Source organism: Acanthisitta chloris, unplaced genomic scaffold (genome assembly GCF_000695815.1).
Source record: "Acanthisitta chloris isolate BGI_N310 unplaced genomic scaffold, ASM69581v1 scaffold38308, whole genome shotgun sequence".
NCBI classification, from domain to species: domain Eukaryota; kingdom Metazoa; phylum Chordata; class Aves; order Passeriformes; family Acanthisittidae; genus Acanthisitta; species Acanthisitta chloris.
In genome coordinates, this window is record NW_008686090.1 from 44,996 (window position 1) to 53,578 (window position 8,583).

The window sequence follows — 8,583 nt, forward strand, 5'->3', positions numbered from 1 at the left end:
CATCATTTCCCCAGTTACAGATAAGCTACATCTTTAAGCAAGGAATATTACTGAAGAGTGTCAGCCAAGTGCCTGGGAATCATACTTCCCTCAAATCAGTTGGTGGTAAAGCATAAATAAAATCATTGATACACCACAGCCACAGGAGAAGGCACAGTTCTAAATGTCTGTGAAATACACAGATATGGAAATAGACTTAACTACTTCTAGCAAGGTCACTCCTCGCTCTCCCCTGTAATTAGCTGACTTGCTATCAGCTCTTTCCTGGCTCAGTTTTTTAAGGACTCCCTCTTCTCATTTGCCCTGCAGCTCAGGGTGCCTTCCTCTGAGAGGGACCTTTCTTTCTCTCCAGCCAGCCTTTTTCAGTGGTTCCTCCAGAGATTCCAGTTAACCTCATCCTTTTCACCCACGCAGAAGATAGTTTTGACATTCTGCTGTAAACTGGAGAGCACCTCTTTGGAGAAGCAATGCCACATTGGCAGACAGAGTGCCAGCTCTTGTACTTGATTGTCTAATTAACCCTCAGTGGTAGGTTCATTTCAGTGCTAAGTGTTTCCATCTACAGAGTGTTTAATTTCATGTTAACCTGCACACTGACAAACAGACTCAATACAAACATCCTGATCGGATAAATGTGGGTTTTTGTCTTCTGATCAGGACTGTGATAATAGTAAACAATTGGAGGGACATATTTGGAATGCTTGAGACTCTTTAAAGAAACCCAAAACTGAAAGATCTGACCCCTGAATTAAAAGGTTTATTTTTCAAATGTAGTCCAAAATCAGTTAAAATTTTAGTGATACATAGCTGCAGATGTACAGATTTTCCAACATCTGTCTTCAAGATGTTTTCATCTTTTGTCTGAGACTATTTTAGCACAAAACACTCCTTTTCTCTACATATGTGCTTACAAGAAATTCCTAGTGACTTTTTGCAACCTGTAGCTGTTAAATGGACGTTTTGACCACTTTTGCTGCCAGTACCTGTTTTCAGCATCTGTCTTTGGTGTCAGTATGCCAGTGATTATGGAGGCTACCTGGGGATGCTGCTGTGGAGGTGGTACAGCTTTGTGTATTATTGAATCTGATGTATTCTCAGAAAAACATTTTAAACTCAGATGCAATATCTTCTGGGGAGAAGGAAAGATTTAAGTCTGCTTTTGTTGTCTAGTTTCTGGTGTGCTGATAACTCAGAGGGACAGAAGTTAGAGCATCTGGAACAGCCTGGGTTAAATAAAATAAGCTGATGAAGATTACATGGAGCCACATGAAAATTAAAACACTGAGGCGGAACATTTTTGGCAGTTTTTGAAGCAAAGATGTTTCAAAGGAATAAGGAACATTATTCTTATTTCACTCTACTTCAGCAAGGTAGAGAAATACAAGACAAAATATGTTTTAGAAAAATTCTCCATGGGGTCAGTAACTTTGTAATTAGACATTTGGTTTTACATTTCATCTGGCCTGTTGCAGGGGCTCTGTGTGCTGCTGTGTTAAAACTGGATGCCATGGGAAAGGCTTGTGATGTCCTTACAATGCCCATCACATTAGTGCCTTGTAGCAGCAATAGTTGTGGTGAGAGTTCAGATGCATTTGGATGAGCCACGTAGTGTCACAGAAAGAAAAAAGCTCTCGAAGAAGTACTTTAAAGATACTTTTAAGATTGATGATACTTAGCTTTAGAGCTGGGTTAGATAAAAAAAAAGGGAGTTGTGAAACTCGAACCTCAAAAAAATCCTTCACAGCCATGACAGGTGCAGAGAGAGCATTTGAGGGCATATTTCCATGAAGCATTTAAACTGGAAAGAATTGCCAAAACATACCAAAGTACAGGAGAGAGGTTGATGTGAAAACTTTCTGAAGCAAAAATCCAAACTGTCCAACACATTTTCTGTAGACCATTGAAATAATTCGTGTTTTCCTGATGCTTCAGTGATAATAATCTGCATAGTTAAGACACCATGCCTGTGGCTTTATTGCTTTTTAGTGCAAGCACTTTGGCTGCAGAACAAAAGTAAAGCAGTTTGATGTAATATGGATGTCTATTTGCACTCCTTTTAAGATAAACATTAGGCAATAACCATTTCTTTAGAGCCTGTATAGTGTTCATATGATTCTCTCTCTTGTATAACAGCTCATGTTCATCAACATGATACATTCTTGCCTGATTTTCCAGTTCCGTCTTTCATTGAGGATATTCTTTTCTTTCTCTGATTGCTTTTTCTTCTTAGACCATTACTCTAGTTGATAGCTTCAGGTTATCATTGTATCCTATCTCCCTCTCCAATAAGCCTATGATTGATACTAATCTTCCTCATGGGACACATTTATAGGATGCAGGATGGAAACTACTCTCTAAATCTGAGCTTTATATGTGCTGACAATTTGCAAGGTTGCACCTTATATTCACTTCAGGTGGCTTAGGGGAAAACATCACTTGGTAATCAACTTCCGAAGAGAAGAGAAATGCATCCCGTAGCCAAAATGTTACCTCCTTGTTCAGTCTCCTGTGCTGCTGCTGCCTGTATTTTTGTAACTGGAAAGGGCTCAGTTTCCATAGGTGGTCAATGTCCTGTAACCAAGCTCATGCCTTTTCTTTCCAGTGAGATAAGCCATATTTTAATTAATCTAATGGAAGCTTTGACTAGCAGGCAGTCCCCTGAAAACGAGTTAATGTGCCGGAAAACACTTCACACAAGCAGAAGACTCTTCATTGACTAATGTGCTTAACGGTACTTTTCTAAGAAAATTATCCCAGTGAAAGCTTTATGGAGTGCATTTGTTTTTCTATTTTTCTCTTCAAAATATAGCCTTGTGTTCTGAAATTTAATTAGATATGTCTAAGGACCTTTTGAAAATAGAATTATTGTATTTTATGTATTATTATATTTTGACTACAGGTTTTGCAGATGCACATCAGTGTACTATCATGGAAAACAAAAATATTCCATTCCTTAGAGGAATAAAACTTAAGGTGATGTGATCACTAGTGTGATGAATGCATTTGCTGAAGTTTGACTATTTCACTGTCTTACCAAGTATCTGAAGGCAGAGTCCAGTTGTATAATTAACTCCAAAGAATCAATGGGAAATGAAGTTTCCACAACATTTGCATATTCAAGCTTCACAGCCCAAGAAACAAAGAGAAGTAATAAGAAATTCATTTGTTTTGTCTTTTATCTTTTTAACAGACATGCATTTATCTTTATGAACAGACTTGCCAGACCTTTTTTGAATTGCAAAGTTTTGCTGCAGATGCTTGTTATTTGGATTTGCCTAAGGATTAACAATGTTGGACAAGTAGTATCTCCTAACCTTTTCTGTTTACTTGTGTGATAGCAGTCACTGGGATATGATTTTCAAGGCAATCAGTGCTTTTAGTTCAGGGGATAATGCAGTTTGTTTTTGTGGTAAATTCTCTAACATTCCAAAAGACTAATTAAAAAAAATTATAAATGTATTTGTTTGGAGGACTTTTTTTCCCTCTCTGCCAGTTCTCTGTACCTGCATAAGGTGCTCTTACCTAGCATAAGGGTTAAAGAATGAAAATTTATGAAACTGGAGGGGAAATTCTGAGCTGGCATGCGGAGTGTAGAGGTTAAGCTGCATATATGAACATACATGTGAAAATTTCAAGGCCAAAACAAAATAATCTCTTCGATCAGACCTTGGCACCACAAAACCAAAACTCCTAGAGAATTTTGAAGGGCACATACCCCAGCAAGTTGAAGCTAAAAACTCTCTTCACACTTTAAGTGCTTCAGTCTGGGTTTTTTGCTCCAGCTTTTTATACAGAGAAGTGTTACCTAAAATATCCCAATATGCATCTGAATGATTTTTACTGTTCTGAGAAGACTAGTTTGATAGCATCATTTCATAGATGGGACTTGGAAAAATAGCAAACTCCTTGTGCTCATATGGTTTTTTCATTGTTTTTATTGTTTTCATATTATTATGAAAGCACTGTTCCAACATCAATATATTGCAAAGCAAAAATAATCAGGGAACTTGCATTATTTTCACAAGATCATATCTCCCAGAGTCCTTGCATTGTGGAAATCACTTCTGAAGTGCACAGCTGTGCTTCACTAATGAGACAGCTTGAGCCCCACAGCTTGCTGCATTGACTTACAGAACAGAAGTTACTTGGCAAATGTGAAGCTTCAGGGTTTCTATTCTACTGTAAGGTGGTTGTTGGGGATTTCTTAAAGAAAAGCAGATTTGGCCTTACAATTTTCAGTCTTTTGGGGAAAATATTAAGGAAGGAGGCACACCAATAGAAACAATATATGTAGCTTGCTCATGAGGGATGGGCATAATGGCATGAGAAGCTTTGTACCTGGAGCAGCTGTTTGTGATGTGCCAGGAATGGGCTGGGAATGGCTGAGCTCCTGCAGAGGTTGGGCTGCCTGTTGTGACAGTGGGATTGTCCTCGAAGCCTCTGGGAAGGAGCAGTCAGCCTAGTGGGGCAGTGGTCCCAGGCCAGCAGCTTGTGAGAAACCACAGAGCTGCTCAAAGCTACAAGAAAGTAAAAGAATCAAAACTGCCAGGACAAAATACTGTATTACTGGCAAAGCCTTAATTATTTAGTGTTGTTGCTGGTGGCTGATGACCCAGCAATCAAGAACAAGCCATAAGTAATAAATTGCATTGAACATGGGGTGAACTCATGGTTCATTAACATATGAAATGCTGATGAAGTTCTGTGCACAAGGCAAGGAACATGAAAAGCGAGTACCATGGTAACATACAGGAGTGTCACAAGTTAGCTGCTGTGCTTAGGCCAGGCACAGCAGGCAACAGGTGGGGGAGACATGAAACTCCTACCACTGAAATTGCCTGCGTTGTAACAGAAAGAGAAAGCTAGGCTGCTCTGGAGTAAGCTCACTTTCTCCTCAACCAGTAAGACTGTCTCTTGCAGTGTTTGTGTGCTTTTTCAACCATTAATATAACCCTACACTGAATTAATTCAGTTGAAAATGGAAACAGATTTGCTTTCCTGTACATCAGTCTTCTTATTTCTACCACTGCTTTTATTTTCACAGTCAGTTTGAGAGCTCTTGCAGCGGAGGCTCTTGATTCAGTAATACACTTCAGGTAGTTAATACAGAGAGAAGCAGCCCTAGAGCTTTTCATTCCAGCTCAGACCGAAGACAAGTGTGCTGGCACTGGCTAACAATATGCTGTAAAGGTGTTGCAGGGCAAGAGGAACATTTTGCGCTTTCTGTCTCAAATGCTTAGTTAAAGGTCATCCATCCAAAACGAATCTGGATATTCTTTAACCTTTCTAAGCTCTCTTTCTCTCTCCCAATACACCTTGAAGTCATCTATAATATTTCCAGATGTATCTATGAGGAATGGTGGTGTTCATGAGCTGACAGGTGGTCTTTTTCTGCTGAACTCAGTAATGAGCTCCTCTTCACTCCAGAGGGTCTTTTTTTGTTGGTTTGGTTTTTTGGTTTGGTTTTAGTTGGTTGGTTGGTTGGTTTGGTTTTGTTGTTGTTGGCCAGGTCATCATTGCGAAGATAAAATACTGTATTCTTTATACAAGGGAAACTTCTATACTTCTGACAATGGAGTGATCTGAACCCAGGGGTCTTGAAAGTAGGTCATTGAGTACTCAGTAAAGGAAAAAAGTGTGTTTTCCAGTGTTCCTGCTTTTACTGGAGAGAATTGTCTTGTTTTCTAAATCTTGGCTTTAAAATTGAAAGACTTTTATAAGAAAAAAAATATTGATCATTTGATTTCATCACAAAGAAAATAATTATATCTGAGAGTTACATATTTTGAATCAGGAATAACATTTATCAATTGATTCTTTTGGAGCACTTGAGCACTAAAGTGTCTGAAAATAACATTTTTCTATCATTGGACAACATAGATTTTAAAGTCAATAACAGAGCAAATTGCCTCAAATTGGAAAATACAGAAACAGCTGTAGCACTGTTCTTTGTTTCTGGTTGTGTGTGGTTGGTATTAACTGAATCAGGAGTATGTGGTACAGCAACAGCATCTCCTGGGCTGTAATCTATGGAAGTGACAGTTACCAGGAGTCAGTTTGGTCTGTGATATTTGTAGCAGTGCAAGGTTGCACTGATTTGTTGTGGCCACTAAGGTGCTATTAGGGGTTTACCCCTTGACAAAGTTCATCTGCTCCCTTTATTCCCTTGGGATAGCCCATCTGTCCTGGAAAAGACACCAATTGATTTTGCCACCTTCTGGGGCTCTAGCACTGTGTGCTTGTTGTATTGTAACCTCTGTTCTCCCTCTCTCCTTATGTATCTTGAGGTGAGTGGAACTGAGAGGTAATTTGGGCACTGTTTTAGACTGATACTGGGTCGTTCCCTGTCTCGTGCCCTGACTTGCATTGCAGAAGTGGCCACATGCTCTGCTGTGTCACACAAGGTGTTGTACATGTAGTTCAGGTACACATGAAACTGTGGCTGCTTATTGACAATGGCTATGATTAAATGTCAGCAGCTTTTGCATTCATGATGTTACATTTCAAGGTAATTAATACAGATGCTAGAAAACTCACCTTCCTCTCACCCTATTTCTCTTCTGGGCATTTTGAATTGAGGCTCCTGAAGTAATGGTTGCATTGCTTACCTGAAATATAACTCGTATGTCACGGGTTTGCTTCCTTTTGGTTCGCTTTTTTCCAAAATATCACTGTAATAATTACTGTAACAGAGTGCTTTCTGGGGAGTTAATGTTCTTTTGGCTTAATGGCCCCTGGTTATTCTCAGGCCATCAACTTTTCCCAACTGGTCATCAATCCCAAAGAACTGCCTTGTGCCTCCATTATTATTGCTTAAGTAGATGACATTTCTGGTGCCACTGCTGCCTCTCAATGAGATGATATTACAGCCCATAGCTTTTTTCCCCCCTTGCTTTGAGTATTGTCAGAGTATTATAGACAGCTGGTACGAGAATGTTGTGGCTGTTGGCTGTGAATTCCTCTGACAATTTTTAGGTGCAAATTTTGTAGACTTCAACTGAAAGAATCTGAGTGAGGCGACTGAAAATGACTTGCCAGGAGCAGTTACAGAGGCTCAGTCCACATGCATCATTCAAGAAGTAGCTAGGCAATACCTGAGTGTTTCAGTCTGAAGACTTTTTCCCAGAAGGAACATTTTTCAAACAAGATCTGGGACAGATGTTTTGGGGATGTTAATGTTAATTATCTAGCCTCGGCCCCCTCCCCAAGTTTCCAGAGTTCCCCTGATGGTCACCCTGGTTTCTTAACAATTGATGGATTCTGGGGCAGACTTTTTTAAAAAGAAATAAGGAATTTGTAGCTCAGTAGGCCAGAAACCAGCAGAGACTGTTTAGGTGAAAATGCCTTGCTATGCTGATATTCAAACCTATGTGAGTTAACATTGGTGCTGAGTACATTTCCTTTAACCTCATTAGCACTTCAACTTGCTTTCCCAAGCATGATGGTGGAGCAGCTAGTTCACCTTAGAGCCTTTTGCTAGGTAATTCATCAAAGTGGCAGATGAAAGCTTAAAGGAAAATGCATGTAAATACTGCATTAGGAACCTTGGCTCAGAAAGGCATGAACATTTCTACCCATATCATTAGCTCTGGATTATAGTCCATAGACGTGAAAGAAAAGGGATTTTGCTGTTTGGAGAGATGGAGATACAAGGCTTACTGGTTGTGTGGATTGTGTAATTTATTGATTTTTCTCTTCAATTAAAAAGCACTTCACCATTCATTAGACAGTCTCACAGAAAAAAAAGACCTCAGACTGTGACTGTAACTGCTTATTACCTTCAAAATTAAAAGCAAGTTACTATAGTAAAATACTCCCATCAAATACTAGAGGCCAAAGCATTTTCAAACAGCAGGTTGAGATTATCTCAAACCTAGGTTGTGTGTCCATTTCAGCTTTAGAGTTTGAAGCTGTGCCTCACTGCAGACTGATACAGTCGTTTAATTTCTATATACATGTGGTTAATAATAAGTGTACTATATGCCACCATAACTTCTCTTTGCTAATAAACCTACCAGGCTTACACCTGGAGACATGCTGGCTGCATTTGTAATGGTGTGAACGAGAGCCACAGAGAGCCACAGGGTTTGGTCTCAAGGTGCTGAGGCCCTCACTGTCCAAGATGGGTTTAGTGTGCTCATGCTGTTCAGAGCCAATCGATACTGTCATCTCTTGGCATACTACAGGATCAGGCCAGTGCCACAGTGCTGTCTGCAAGTTGTGTGTCTGATTTGGAGCCTCTGGAATTAAACAAGCCTGTTACTCACCAGGAAGAGACTGGAATGACATCCCTTATTGTTATCGATGCAAATAAAATTCTGATTCTGGACACCCTTGGGGAAGAAGATCAGTAGGTCAAAAAGATTGAGCAACCACAGTTCAGTTGCTATGCCTGGTGGGTCTTTTTGGTGATGGTTTTTTGTTTGTGGGTTTTTTTGGGAGAGGTGGAGGTGGTGCTTGTTGGTGTGTTTTTGTTGTTGTTTTGCAAAGAAATATACACACCACTTGCAAGATAATATTTCATCGAGGGCCACCAAGGCACAAATTCAGACAGTCTTTATTTACCTCACAGTAATCTTAAAA